At 43.5% G+C, this 16,457-nt stretch overlaps 1 protein-coding gene across 1 annotated transcript in view; it reads right to left on the reverse strand.

Moving 5' to 3' along the window:
• The window catches only part of TNK2 (tyrosine kinase non receptor 2), a 210,745-nt gene that overhangs the window by 185,992 nt on the left and 8,296 nt on the right, over positions 1-16,457 (reverse strand). The window contains exon 2 of the mRNA XM_088444778.1: positions 182-478. The gene's annotated coding sequence lies outside the window, so the exon portion shown is untranslated. The remainder of the gene's footprint in view (positions 1-181; positions 479-16,457) is intronic.

The following is a 16,457-nucleotide window of genomic DNA, read 5'->3' on the forward strand; positions in this document are numbered from 1 at the left end:
AATTCATTAGATAATAAATGTTATAACACAACGTAACAAAACAGCACACAAGAATCCAGCTCACAATCTTCTATATGATAAAATCAGTTTTCACTTGTCCTCTATTTAGCCAGTGCCCAAGGCCTTAACACAGAAATGTTATATTGCCATATACAGAATTGCCACTGCAGTCATCACTTACCCCAAACCTGCTCCAGGCTGTATCAGCCCCTGTACCCCGCTTACATGTGTCTTTTCACATAATCTGTTGTCTTCTGTCTGCATGCATGGGCTGCTTATAATGCATTTCATTTAGATGGTTGTAAGCTCCTAAGGGCAGGAGCTACTGTGTTTTACAGTTTCCAGGTCAACAAAATCCACATTTCCCCCCAGAAGTGTCTGTGATACACCTTCACATATGATCTTCTAAACCAATGCTGTACTGTGCTGACCAACGTGATGGTGATGTTCAATGCATCCTTGTTAGACAGAAGCACACCTAGAAAATCAGAAGGTAAAATGAATACATTGAGCAAGCATTTATCATAACTTACTCCCTGTTATTATGCTGGGATACTGGGATGGATTTACCAAGCTTATAAACTACAATAATCACTGTGTAGATGTGTGATGATTCTCCAGATTATAGGTTAATAGGAATGATATGTATTCAAATCTTCCTTCCCATTCTGTCCTTTCTTTCTCTGTACTTGAGTCTCTGGAACTGTGGAATATGTGGACCAAAGAGTCTATGTTTGCCAATAAGTTTAATTAGTCATTTGGCCTTCCCTGTTGTGCCATTTATGGGTGTACATTATACAGATTCAGATACATTATTTCTCTTAATGACATTTCTTTGTTAACATTGTACTTATTTATTTTTCAGGGATGCTGGAGTGGTCTACAGCATTCATGAGATTTTCCACTTTGAATTAACTTTTTTCAAACCAACCTCCTTTCCCCAAAGAGATCCTCACTCGTCTTTGCGGCAGTCGTGCCAAACAGCCCCTCTCCGTATGCCTGGTCCCATCAGACTCTGCTAACACTAGATGTCTTTTTTTCCAAAAATGTGTCTAAGTTGCAATGGGACGCACCTGGAGACTGTGTCTATTAATTTGATATGCAACACTTATATATCTGAGTGCGACTGAGTCTCTCAATCAGCATGCAAAGTGCTACAATGCAGCAGCCGCAGCTTTTTTCCACTCGTGCCCAGGCAATGTAGTTATTATCCCGGCTGTTGGGATGCCAGCACAGCAATCCCACCACCAGTTAGAATCCCGACACACCAGCATCCCGACCGATGCGTCCAGTCGCATCGCAATGCAACTTAGATGCATTATTGACAACAACCCTAGCAGAGTTGCACAGGACTTGGCGGCTCACCAACGCCAGGCATACTGCGCTGCATGGCATAATGAGGCTAGATGAGCAAGGACACACCTGCATTGCTAGTTTGGTGGTGATCTCACCTCTTCAACTCCTCCATTTTATCTATTCATTAGGGTTCTCATTAAAGGTACATACTTACTGCAATCTGAATTATGGATTTTGAATGCATTTTTAATATATGTAAAAAAACTTAGAACATTAAAGATCATTGTTCCTAGTAACGTCATACCTTTATGCGTTCCTACTTGCTCCACGGTACAGTTTTGGAAAGCTACTTTTTTAATTGCAGCATTTTAATATGTTTGAAACTATAGAAAACACTAGTAAAAATGCAGTAAAGAAAGCAAATCACACCTGGATCAAGCACACTTGTGTTGGATATGTATTTTTACTAGCATTAAAAAGCATCTCAATACACTAAGTGGTCTCAATGCAGTGAAAAAAAAAGAGTTTTGAACCAGCTGTGTACCTCGATTTGCACCAAGGCACTTATGCTGGGTACACAATTGTAGATATATTGTTCGTTCGAACAACGAACGATATATCGGTAGCACATTGGTGGGTGTGTACATCCCATATGTCTGTGAACGACATTGTTTACAGACATACCACGTTGCCTTACAGCACAGTCGATGCCCATATATCATGCAGATATATTGGTGCATCTGTATGTGTGTAGGAGCAACCTGCCGACCGCCTGTACACTGACTGCAGGGACCGCTGTCACTAACATCATAACTGGGCAGGTAAATTTAAATGCACGCCCAGTTGTGATGACTGGCCAGATATATCGAGCGGCCGATTGGTAAGAATATATAGCTTACGAAAACGGCTGCTCAGTCAGTGAAACGGCCAGTCGGGCACTGGGTCTGGTATGTGTGTACACAGCTTTAGATTTGTGGTGTAAAATAATCTTGTAGAGGAGCAGAAGTTTGCAGAAAACAGGAGTGCTGTGGAGTATAGGAGTTCCAAGCAAAATATAGTGTAGGCACACCTAAGTGCATCATTTCGCAGATCACTTATATTTAGTATAACTATGTTTCTGAGTGTTGCGCTTCAGCAGAAAATGGCATTTCCAGACGTACCTGGCATAGCAATAACACACTTTACACACAGAAATGCCGATTGCAATAAAAAACAGTCCTCTTGCATACTATACTGTTTAAAATAAAAACATTTAAAAAACATAATAAAAAAACAGGCACCATGACCACTTCCCAAATCCTCAACCAGCCCCAGCACTATACAGCCCAGGCTGGTTTCTACGATAACTAAGAAATCATACACATACTGTCACATTGCTGTAGTGAAATGCATGTAGAAGCCTATCCCTCACGCTGTTTTTCAGTCGGTAGCTATAATCATTAGTATCTGGACTTGCACCCACCATATGCCTGGTGAAACAGGCATTCTACCTCCATCTGCACACTATCATTGAGCACGAAAGCTGGCCTACTCGACCACAACAGTTCCATGACAATCCTCCAAGATGCAAAAGATCCATGCAATTGCATGGCTGACGCCCAGCTACCTCCCAGAAACGCCCATTTCCCAGATAGTGTGGTCCGTCGAAAGAAGATTCAATATGTATGCACTAGCCAACCCCCTCTGTGTACTAGAATCTATTGTTGCGCCTGTGCAGTTGATGGTTACTTTTTTGGGGCATGCGAAATGAGCTGAAATACGCAAGATCCATCCACTTGCACTCGACTCAGAATCAGCCCCATAATTTGAAAATATAATTTAATGGAATAAGACTCTCCAAACCTTTGTTCACATTTTATTACATTCGAGAAAAAAACTTGTTTTCTTCTATCGTCCTCCAGCATAGTTCAAATGAAAAAAGAAAAAAAACATAATAATGCCCAATACAGAGCAAACTACTCGCACAGTCCAACCCTACATTATTAAACCTGCTGGTCAGCAACAGTATATGACAAGTGAGTCATATTTTCAGAGAATTTTTAGGGGTGTTCATTTTCTTGTTTTCATACTATGGGGGGCGATTCAATGCAGTGCAATGGGTCAGGCGCCAGGGAGGGAGGGTAAGGATAGGGAGAGGGTTAAAATACTGACCGCTAAGTCGGTATTCTAACCCTGTCGGGATTCCGGCATCAGGATTCTGACCATCGTGATCCCGAACGCCAGCATCCTGTACCCATCCCCTCTAGCCTGTATATCGCTCAGGTTACACATCCTAAAGCGGTTGGCTTTAGATTCTTATATAAGCTAGTTTATTAGCCTTGACAAAGAAAAGGTTACGTAGCACACAACATTCTGTGGATCTCATTCCCATTCGCAAATGCTGCCATGATGCTCCACATACCTATTCAATGTAGATGCACATGCAAAAACCAAGGGATATGTGTGGTCCAAAGTTGCATTTATGACAAGGATTGGGTGTTTTGCACTTTGTAAACGAACTCCAGTATGTTGGGAATCAGCAGAGGTCCCGAAAGTTTATAAGGACTAAAATCCTTATATAGAAGTATAAAGAACATATTGAAGGACACAAAGGAGGGAACCCTGCCAAAGTTTGAGAAAAGTTAACACTATACCCAAAGTAAGGAATAAACATAGGTTTTAGTATTCCACACAGCACCAATTATTGCATGCCTATATCTACAGGCACATTTAAATAAAACCCCAAAAATTATATATTGGTTATTGATCTATTTATTTCATACATTTATACATTACTTGAAAATTCTGGTTATGTTGGCTATTTTTTTCACAGATATTTACATTAGTTCCATGGAGAAAGATTTCAATTTACACTTGTTATGTTTACAGCTTTAAAACGGTTACAATAAGACCTTTTTGTTGTTTACTTTGGATTATAGATGAGCTGGAGCTGTCAGTGGAAAAACAAGCCTCTGACAAGAATGAAGTATTAAATCCACACTGTTTAGAAACGGATACAAAACACTAAAGACGTGATTTATGGCTTGACATAAGTCTGTTTCTGTGGTGTAAATATATGCATTTCCGTATTGAGTTTGCACACCAAAATGCACCCGTATTTAAAGTTCTCCATAGCTTAAGCTGGGTACACACTACACAGACCCTGTGGCCAACTGGCCTTCTCACTGACCGAGTGGCTGATCAGGTACAGATGTGTCCACATACATCTATCCTCCGTGCGTTACAAGTCAAGTTACACATAACACAGGAGCTCCGTATGACTCGGCAGCACAGAGCATCTTTTCGTGCAACTTTTTACCTTCAAATGCGTCTTATTCGCACAACGATGCGAATATTTAGCACAAGCAGCTTCTGCTGATTAAAATGATATACGGCAAGCCTCGTTCTCTGAGCGAGTGCGGGTGTATCTGCATAAGAAATGCTACGTTAGAGTGTTATAGCCGCTGACACTGTAACGTAGCGTTTCCCATGCAGATACAGTCGCTCACAGAATATATGCATGCTACATATCATTTTAATCAGCAGAAGCAGCATGTGCTAACTATTCACATGTGCAAATAAGACGCATTTGAAGGTAAAAAGTCGCATGAAAAGACACTCAGGGTTACCGGGTCAAGCCACGTCATGGCGTAACTAGAAGGGCTGTTTAGCGTGCAAGAAGGTTAGATGTATGAGGACACATCTGTAAGCTATACACACTCACCTTCGGCCGCTCAATATGTCTGGCCAGACATCACAACTGGACTGGCGTTTATATTTTTCCAAAAAAATAGCCCTGAGCATAAGTATAAATCTAACATAGAAATTCTATTGTATTTTGACTTAGCGATATCTTGATTTACAAGTAACTCAAAATATACATATTAGACCCAAATTTTTGTGTCAGAAATGTTATCAATACAATTTTATAAATATTAATAATAGCACAAAACACATCAAACTCTAAATCAGGCTTGACTTAAGAACAATGTGCTCTGGCCCTGATTCAGAGCTGGACGCTCTGAAAGAGCGCTCGCACTGAATCAGGGCATTTTATTTTTTTTTGGAGCGGCCTCCTGGCCGCTCGCATAGCTATGGGTGACCACCCACAGCTATTGCGAGCGGCCAGAATGATGGTCGCGATGGTCAAGACCATCGCGACCATAGGGCTTGCGACAAGACCCTTGTGGTAGGGTCTCGTAGCCGCAAGCCCCAGAGAGCTTCTGGCTCTAATAGAGCCAGAAGCTCTCCCACTGACATCACTGGTGATGTTAGTGGGGCCGCCCACAAACGGCAGGCGTTCGCATGGGAACGCCTCCATTTGTGAAGCCATCCCCATGCCACGCCTCCAAAACGGTCCCCTTTTGGTGCGAGACCTGGAGCGACGGAGCGCCCGTCGCTAGCCGGGTCTCGCGCATGCGCACGTCGGAGCCAGCTCTGGCGTGCACATGCGCAGTGGCCTAACATCGACCCGCTCGCGAGCACATAGCACTTGCGAGCGGACCTGAATCAGGCCCTCTATTCTATATTATATAATAAAAAAATGTAAATTAACATTTAAAAGCAGAACATATATGGGAAATGTGAGGTTCCAGACCTGACACTAGCTATGTTGCTAGCTTTTTCCCCCTCCCAACCACCTTTCATCTCTCTATCCTTCTCCTCCCATCTCCCTCTCTTTAACCTTTTTTAACCCATCACTCTCTCTCCTTTCTCCCCTTTCTACCACATCTGTCTCTCTCACCCTCCCTTTCTGTTTCTCCCCCTCATCACTTTCCTCTCGTATCGCTTTCTTCCCCCCTCTCCCTCCATTTTTCTCACCATCTATACTGTTTCGCTCTTCCCTCTCTCTCTCACTCTCTCCCACTATTTTTTCTCTCTCCATATCTTGTCTCCTCCCCTTTTCTCTCACCCCCTTTTTTCTCTCTCCGTCTTTGCTCTTTACCCCTCTTTTCTATCTTCTTCTCTTATCTCTCTCCCCCCTTATTTCTTGCTAGCCATACTCTCTCTTATTAAAAATGTTTTATCCTTTGGTATCTTTTTTTAATTTTTAATAATATTTCATTAAAAAGTGTAAGTAGTGTAAGGGGAGGGGGAAACCTAAGGCAAGATGAGAAATATTTCAGTAAAATATCTGTATTAACCATTCAGTACTACAGATGTGTCGTCACTTGTCTTTGCTGCAGTCATGTCAAACAGCCCCTCTTGGCGCGCCTGGTCCTGTGAGACACTCTGCTAGCGCCGGGTGTAGGAGGCACCAGGAGACTGTGCTGATTAATTTGATATGTGACACTTGTATATCTATGTGCTGAGTCTCCCAATCAGCATGTGAAGTGCTACAATGCAGCAGCCACAGCTTTTTTCCACACCAAGTTCCATTTACAGTCTCAGTCACACACAGATATACAAGTGTCACATCAAATTAATCAGCAAAGTCTCCTGGTGCATCCTAGTCACATTGCATTGCGACCTAGATGCATTTTCAGCAAAAAGACGCCCAACGCTAACAGAGTTGTACGGAACCAGACAGCTCACACATGCCAGGCATATCGGCGAATAGAGGCTAGTTGAACAAGGACACATCTGTAAAGTACAGAACCAACAATAGATTGGTATGGAATGAAAAACAAAGGAAAACAATTATAAATGTACACAAAAGAGCTAGAACAAGGCGGATCGCTTATCATATACCAAAAGATATAGGGAATCATTTAAAACAGAGGTGTTGTCAGTACCAGTTATCATGGATACCAACACTCAGCAGACCACTGATTGCTGGCCTTCCTAATTAGAATCTTTAACAGAAACCAGCTGGGCTCTGCCTCAGGTTAGAGAGACATAACAGCTCTCTCAGGTGTTACCACTAACCTCCAGCATCGATGACTCATGCGAGCAGTCACCCATCAGCCAGCCAATATAAGAACCTGCTGAGAGCACTCCTCCAGTGCCTGAGTATCAATTGTGCCCCGCTCCCGAGCTATACTATACAGTATAGTTTTTTCCAGTCCTATTAAAACTCTGGTGTTCGGTCTCCTTGACAGCAGCACATCCTTACCTAGTGTTCCCGCTAGGCTGTTTTAGCAAGGCATGTGCACGGTATCTATTCACAATGAGGGGAGAACTTAGGGGAAGCCCAGCGCCACTGTAAGTGCTGGGCACACCCCTAAGAGTAACAAATTGGGGGCATGTCACAAGGACACGCCCCACCTCCCGTCAGTTACGCCCCCTTTTTCGGGCACAGAGAAGCCCTACCCGCACCTCAGTACCCTACACTGCCCTCGGTCTGGCGGGAACACTAGTTACCCGCATTTCCATCTGCAGTGTTTCCAGGCAAAGTCCTCATACCAGTAAACCATTGGTTTCACAGTGGGAACCAACTACACTGGGCTGCAAGTAAACTCCAAATTCTCTTGCAGGGATTTCTGGTGACGTCCGGTGGGGGGTCTTAGACACCAGGTTATTTGGTTGTGCCAATTCCACCTGTTAGCAATTATCTACTGTGTGTCTGTATATTATGTTACACATGCTGTCTATTTTGAGCTCCAAGGTTATTGCAATATACTCCTTGTATATCATTGCACTCTACGAACCGTTCCCACAGTGCCAACATATCTGTGTCTCATTACATGCTATGCGCTGTTCCCACATAGCTAACACATCCGTGCCTCTCACTGCACATTATAAACTGTTTCCACAGTGCCAGCACATACGTGCATTTCGTTTCACTCAACATGCTGTTCCCACAGTGCTAACACATTCGTGCCTCTCATTGCATGCTAAGCGTTTTTCCCACAGTGCCAACACAACCATGCTTCTTTGCACGCAATGCGCTGTTCCTACAGTGCCAGCACATAATTGTGTCTCGTTAACACACTACGCACAGTCCAAACAGTGCCACCATCTCCATATACCCTATGGCAAATTTTGGCTTATTCCATAATGCACTGTTCCATAACTTTAATAATTATGAAGTGTGGATATCCATTAAAAATATACTGATTATATACTAATATATTAATATACTTACACTTGTCTAGAAGCTGTAGCTTACTCTGGAGCTCATTCAGACCCGCTCGCTAGATGCATTCACTCGCACCCAGCGTATGCAAATCCGGCTAAATGATGACACGGCAAGGCATAAGCACGCCCACTATGTCTTGACGTGCGATCACTTTGTGCATGCAGATGCCCATCAGCCTGTCTTAAGACGCCTTCTAGCGCACGTCATCTCCAAGACGTGTATGCAAGCATCGGTACATCAGGTACCATCGGAAGTGAAGGCAGAGTTTGAGGTTGACTATACCCTACCTCACTTCAGTGTAAAAAACAGCCAGCTTCTTAGCGTCCGGGTCTGAATCAGGTCCTCTGTCTCTTAGAGTAGAACTAGAGCAGTGAGCGGGAAATCGCTTAGTAGCGATCCCACTATATAATGATTACATTGTCAAGACTGAGAGCTCCATGGTCACTTCTCTACAAAGACAGATGCCTGCCAGCTAATTTGACTGGCCACCAGACAGCCTATCATCATTGAGTAATTTCAACCCCTCAACCCAGTGTTAGGTGCAGAAAAAAAATGGTATAGAAATTCTTATTAGAAAGAGAAAAAATTAAATAAACACCCCAGGGCGGTGGCAGTATGTAGGCCCCCACCAAGGGGTCGCATATAATGAGCGGGCAGCAGGTTGTGTATGGCTGCTTTATAATCTCTTCATTTTCTCTCTCTATAGTCTCTCCCCGTGTTTTATTTACAGTCTCTATTTCCCGTACACGTTGTCCTAATTTCGTTTTTTTTTGTCCTCACGCCCCTCTCAATCCTCAGCTTCCCTGTATTCTCTGTCTCTCTAGTATTTCTCTTTCGCCCTGATAGTGCAAGTGCTTTCTCTGGGCCTGATTTAGAGATGTACGCAAACCCGATGGACTGACATGCTGCAGTGTTTGGGGGTGGAGCTGTTTCCAAAAATGGTGGGCTGTCCAGTGTCGTAGTCCAGGCTGAGTAAGTCTCAGCTTACGTAGCCTGACCAAAGCTGCAACCATCGCGACCATCGTGCAATAGTGATGGGAGGCCGCGTCTACGGATGCTGCACTCGGATCGCAGATGCATGCAGGAGGTATCTATTTCCTACAGACACCTCCTGCTTCATTTGCATTTAGTAAGACAGGTTTGCACATATCATCCATCCCTGAATCAGGCCCTCTGTCTCTTTCTTCTCTCTCTTTTATCCTCTGTCTGTATTTCATTTACAATCTCTTATATCTATTGAAGCTCTTCGTTTGTTGTGAATATATTTCCTAATGACAGCGGGTCTACAAATTGCACATAATCAGGAACATGAACGTGCATGATTTAGGTTCCATGGTGCAGGGGTAAGGAGGGTAGGTTAAATGTTAGATATGTTGTTAATCATTAGCAGCAGTGAGAGGGATGTGCACCGACTTCCAGCCCTCACTACACACGTCACAGAAGGACAGTTTAATGCAGTTATATAGTGCATTTACCTAATGAAATTCACCACACACAGTGACTGCCTAGCAGTGATAGTGGCTTCCCATTGAAACATCTCCCTGCTAATCACATGCTGGACAGGCAGTCCCAGGGGGATGTGTTTTTTACCCCTGGGTTTGCTACAGCAGAGCGCTTCCCATTGGAAAACACTACACCGCTTTACAGACCCCCTATCTAGCCAAGGTAGGAGGCAAAAAAAAGGAAAATCAATTCTAAAATGAAATAATAAATTAAAAGAAAAAAAAATCATCTATTTCTTATACAAGAACTGGATCAAATCTTGAGCATTGGTAATTTCTGAAATTTGATTCTTTGTAATCTGACCTCTATTTCCACAGAGATTTCTATTTCTATTCTGTGGTGCTTTAACAAAGGTCAGCTTTGCACACAATGCCACAGCTTTACACTACACTGCTTGTCATACTGTGTACAGGGACATCATAGGGAGACCTCAACACTTAGCTGAGCTGTTAAAGGAAAGCCAACGACAGGCTTATATCAATGGGTGACTTGTGAGGGTGCCGAACTCCTCATAATAAATACAATGACAGCGGGAGCACCAGAATAAAGGGTCCCTCAGCATTCCCATCACACACACACATTGTTATCAGTACATAATAGGCTGATTTTACACATTCATTCTACAGTTACAGTTAGGAAAGGCAGGTGGGTGTATGGAGTGTGCACAAAATACTCATAGACGAAGCAGGCAGAACGCTATCCAGAAAGATAAATAATAGCATCTTGGGAGGAAAGCAAACAGAACAGCAGTGTGTAAGGGACAACACAGACATAAGGTATATTGTATGTGCTGAGGATTTCTATAGAACAAAGCTGTGAACATTACATCACTATGAGGCATCGTACTATGACTAAATGATGCATAGCTCCTCAGATAATCCCTGGCATTGTTGCTCATAATAAAAGCTGCAAAGTATAAAAGCGCCTTCAAAAGAGTGACTGCATAGCTAAATGAATTGTATTGATTGAGATAACTAAACATATATATATATATATATATATAGTACAGTACAAAAGACAAGTGATAGCTGAGTAGCAAAAGGACCACATGGAGAATATATATATATAAAGCACTGATGCCACAATATACAATACCACAAAATATGAAATACAGGTGGAATCACAGAACATTATTATAACACAATTAAAATTTTTCTACAAAAAATAGTTCTATCTCTTATATCATATAAAATTAATAAAGGATTTCTCTGGTAAAGTATAATTCAGGTTTTCATCTTTCCTAGGCCTTTTCTGATAATGCAGCCTTATCTTTATAGTACCATGGGCATGATTCAGCAAGGATCGCTATTGCGATTATGCACGCTATCGGCCAATTGTTGCGTTCTGCGCATGCATGCATCGGTGCGCGTGCGCGAACACCCCACTGCGATCAGTGACTACGCAGACCCAGCGCAGAGTGATTGACAGGAAGTACCGTTTGGGGGTGGTGACGGTGGGGGGGTCGGCGAGACGCAGGCGTGTCAGTGCATTTGTACGCTGTTACAGAAGCGTGTATAAATTAGCCACTGCAATGCCATACGCAGCTTGGGCTTGCACTGCATGCGATGAGGTTAGCAATTTCTGAGTAAGGTCAGACCTTGTGCAAGTGTGCATGAGGCTGCGATGGCACTCAATGCTGCCTATGGTTTCGCAGTCTTGCTAAGTATTAAGGATGTGTGTAAGGTAAAGTGGGCGTCCTTATGTTAGGCTGCGAATGGCATTGCAATCATTAGCATATCTTCGCAGTGAGACTGTAGCCCTGATTCAGAGCCGGACGCTCTGACAGAGTGGTCGCTCTGAATCAGGGCCGTCCGTCCTCCTTTTTGGAGCGGCCTCCTGGCCGCTCGCATAGCTGTGGGTGACCACCCACAGCTATACCGAGCGGCCAAAATGATGGTCGCGATGGTCAAGACCATCGTGACCATCGGGCTTGCGACGAGACCATGCGGTAGGGTCTCGCTGCCGCAAGCCCTGGAGTGCTTTTGGCTCTATCAGAGCCAAAAGCACTCCCACTGACATCACTAGTGATGTCAGTGGGGCCAGACCCAGACGGTAGGCGTTCCCATGGGAACGCCTCCGTCTGGGCAGCCACGCCCCCGGCACGCCCACCAAAGGGGGCGTGCTGTCAATCACCATCGACAGCACGCCCCCTTTGGTGCGAGACCCTTAACGACTGCTTGGCCGTCGTTATTCGGGTCTCGCGCATGCTCACGGTGGAGGCACCTCCGTCGTGCGCATGCGCACTTGGGCACCATCGACCCGCTTGCGAGCGCTCAGCGCTCGCGAGCGGGTCTGAATCAGGCCCTGTGTGCATAGTCGCTTTTGCGATCGCAATAGTGATCCTTGCTGAATCAGGCCCCATGTAGGGAATTTTAATGCTAGAGAAGGTCCTAATGTTTTAATCCAGTGATTAAAGTCAAGTTTTTTATTGCCAACAATATGTTATCTAAAGCACCCTTGAATAGTTGCTGTTTAAAAAAAGAAATAAATGAAAATCATGTCTGAAAGTGATCAGCTAACCCACAGCTATGCGAGCGTCCATGAGGCCGCTCCAATGTTAGGTAGGAGGGCCCTGATTCAGAGCGAGCGCTCTGGTCAGAGCGTCCGGCTCTGAATCAGGCCCACAGTGCGCACCATAGCATGTTTGTAGCGCGATTAGCAAAGATGTAGCAGGACACATCTGTAGGTTTGAGGCTATAAAATATGGCAAAGAAATTTTGGGTTAAATTAAGAGTTTATTTACCCGTTTACCGGGCCAGTCTCTGCCAATATGCACTATCCGCCTAGGTGGCAGCGCTTTCAGTTGTACTTGGAAATTTAAAATCACATATTGAACCATTTTTATTGAAATACTAAAACATTTTTTCATTTACTTCTGTTACGGTGGTACATGTTCGGCCACTGGGCATGATTCAGACCCGGTCGAATGTGCCATTTGTGGGTGGTAACAGGGGAAGGTGCTTGTGAACGGGGGAGTGGTGCTGTGAATGCAGGCGTGTCTGACCGTCAAAACGGAGTTTAATAGGAGTGCATAAGTAGCGTCATTGTACATTGACTTGGGTGTATTTCAGGCTGAACTGATTGCACTGTTGCGGTGGGGTAAGGTCTACCACAAGAGCTGCATGCAGCAATAAAGCCATTCGATGTACACGATTAATCACTCACTTCCTGGAGATGACGTGTGCTATGAGTGAGAGGTGGGCGGCTTTATACTATAGCGCGCGTTCGCTCTGCCGTCGCACTGTAAGACAGAGGGCGTCCTTCAGCCAGACAGTGCGATTGCATATTTGCATACCCGACCTCTTTTTTGCTGCGAGAGAGCGCAGCATAGCACCGGGTCTGAATCCGGCACACAATGCTTGTGAAATAGGCTTTTTCTATAAATATCTAATGTCAGTATAGTGTTCATATCAATTTTAAGGATTAGGCAAGTAGTATCCAGTGGGGAGTTCTGCTCCAAGAAAAGATATACAGTATATTATATAAAAAATTGCGAATCTTTTATTGGCTTTACAAATTCAGCTACATACAAGCATCATGCAAGCATTGTCCTAAGCCTCTCTGTGGCATGCCTGCACTTTTTATAGCATATCATATGGTTGTAATGTAAATATTTGCAACTTCCCAAATATGGGTATGTACATAGCAGAATTTTAAGTCCCCCATATTGTAAATTGTGTCACAAGCTATACCATTATAAATCAATCTATTTAGCACCAAAATATAAATCTCTATTGTATTTACTTATTTGAAAAGTCAAACTTTGTATTTAATAAACATAAAATAATTTCTCATTGAGAATGTAGAAAGGCAATGTACACAACTGAAAGATTTGACTCACAATTTATGATTTTTCTAAGAGTTGAAATGATCTTGATAACACACAAATTTTAGTGTATACACTACTCAGTTATCTGTTCCTATCTGATTGATTTATGTCCTAAAGATCATCAAATGTGACGCTTTTAAATGAATTATGTTGGACAGATCAAATACACACTACAAAATGTGCAAGGTAAGTGCTCACTGGGACTGAAAAATGTCATGTAACAGTAGGGATGGCCATCGACCATCGATGATTCGAAATCTGAAATTCGAAATGGTTTATGGGCGATGTTGCATACAGTACTTCTATCATCGATGGCTAAGAGCCAATGGCTCTCTATGGTAAATACCCAGTCATCCAAATAGGATGACTGGGTATTTACATATAAGCGTGGGGTATCCATTAACTTCATTATACCACTGAAGTTCATTTGTACATTTTATGAATTAACTTGATCACAAGGATTTTTTTTCCACCAACGGGTAATGGGATTCAAGAAAAGTCTTTAGGATTTAGGCGTGGCATAATGATGGCAATGAGGGCATGGTGAGTCTTACTTTATCATATATTATTTATATCAACATGTGTGTATCTTTATTTACTTTTCATTTATTATGTGCCAAAGGACCATGGTTGCCAGGGCAAGCTGGTGCTTGCGGTTCTACAAGTGCAAGCATAGTCTGGAAGCCATGGGTATGTTAGCTCCTGTAGCTCAACTTAAGATAAGTGTTGCTCAAAATATACACATAAGAGCGTAATTCTGTGGCCTGCATTTACATGTACATTCAGGCCATAAACCTGTGCAACTGTACAAATGCACTTAACTCTATATGAAGCCCTAAGTGGCCTGAAATACTGGATTAAGGGCCTGATTCAGCAACGATTGCAATTGTAAAGCTGCACGCAGGCAGCTTTGCAATTGCGATCCTTGCAATAATGCAAATGCAGCAGGTGTATGACACCCCCTTCTGCATTTGCGATCCCAGCACTGTGATGGAGGTCGCCGGCTGGGATCACCATCGCGACCATCGGTGGTCGATGGTCACGATGGTGGACGGCGCCAGGTGGCTGGCCAGCTGAGTAAGCCTCAGCTTACTCAGGCTGGCTGGCTTGCGAGCCCAGCAGACTGCGTATGTCCACGTAGTCCCTGGGCTGGCCACTCACGGAAAAAAGTTGCGATCCTTGCTGAATCAGGCCCCTATTGCAACCCGTGAAGTCCTGCCCCTTCCTTGATTGGCCAGCTAAGTCCCACCTCCAGCTGTCTTCACAGAAGTAATCATTACTATAATTATATATTATTTACCTGATTCCTGATTAGGCCATAATCATGACATAGGGTATTACAGCTGCTTTATACTGTGGGTGATTACGAAGATGTGGTATTCCTGTTGTGTTGGTTGTATAGGTGGAATTGTTAGGTTTGCCTGTTGTGTGAGTATTTCAGCAGCAGTGTAAATGTGTGTTAGTGTAGTATCCTAGTGAAAGGTATTAGAATGATAGTATAGTGTGGATATCAATGGGATATTAAAGGTAGGAAAAACTATTACCTACTTTGTGATAGTATATAGTAGTATGAGGTATTACAATGGTAATGCAGTATGGCTGCCAGTGCAGTTGTAAGTATGGTAAATTGGTGGTACTATAGTGTGGTGTGTTAGAGAAGTTTGTGGCAATAGCATAGTCTGGGTGCACTGCAGTATATTAACAACTACATATGTTAGCATATAAAGAAATTGGAAGGGGCTGAGCAAGATAAAGGAAAACTATAAATAAATGGGAAGGGGCTGAGCAAGATAAAGGAAAACACTAAGAGATTTCTTGTTTAGCTTTGCAAGCAATTCTGGTTAGGGTCTTCTGTGGGTGCCTGGTGTCCAGGACTTGCATGTGTCTGGGGTAGAGTGCTGGCTCCTGTGAATGGTATCCAGGGCTTGTTTGCATGTCTGCGGTTCATGGCTAGCTCATAGGTTTACAGTCGCGACCTATGTGTGCATGTCTGGGGTTCTGGGTCTGTGTGTGCATTTTAGGGTATCAGGTCTTGTGTGCGAATGTCTGGGGTCCAGGTCTACCTATGTGGGCACAATGCTGTGAGGCAGTATTTCATTTGTTTATACAGGCCAGAATGCATGTGTGAGGCATGAGTCAGTGTTTGTATGTGGGAGACTATATGCTTGTATGTTACCTAGAGACGAAATGCATGTATGTCATGTATGCAGATGTGTATATACATTGTCAGATAAGGCTCTCTCAGGGCCATATTCAATTTGAAGCAAAAAGTCCATTGCCGGACTTTTCGTCCTCATCGGAGGTTTTCAGGTCGCTCGTCCCCACGATTCCCCGTATTCAATTTAAAATCAGCGAAAACGGGCCCAGGCGAAAAGGAATTCTGTGAAAAGTGCTGTCATTTTTGGGGAAATCTGCCTGGCACCCCCCAAAAGATGCCCTGACATGGGGGTTCACTATGGGTACCCCCGATTAGCCCTGCTAAAGGTATTTGGGGTCTTTAAATTATCTCAATTGGAGCTATTTAGCGTCTTTGGGAGAGTGGTGAAGAAGAGCATTTAGCAACTTTTTTGACCAAAATAAGCCTTAAAAAGTGCCAAAAACGCGCCTTCAGCAAGCACCTGCAATGAAAAAAGCACCTCCCCCATACTTGTAGACCCCCCCAAGGCTATTTTGCTAGTTTTTGAATTTGTACCCCCACTGTGAATTTTTTTCGCCCACATTTTCAAAGTGCTTTTTGGGATGTTCCTTTGTGTTTTTTTAAGAATTTTTTACGCAGTTTGCTTCAAGGGGGGTGTACAAAGGGTACAGAGTGGTTTCCGCACCTCTGCA

The sequence above is a fragment of the Taudactylus pleione genome, unplaced genomic scaffold, assembly GCF_031769625.1.
Source record: "Taudactylus pleione unplaced genomic scaffold, aTauple2 ptg000372l, whole genome shotgun sequence".
Lineage (NCBI taxonomy): Eukaryota > Metazoa > Chordata > Amphibia > Anura > Myobatrachidae > Taudactylus > Taudactylus pleione.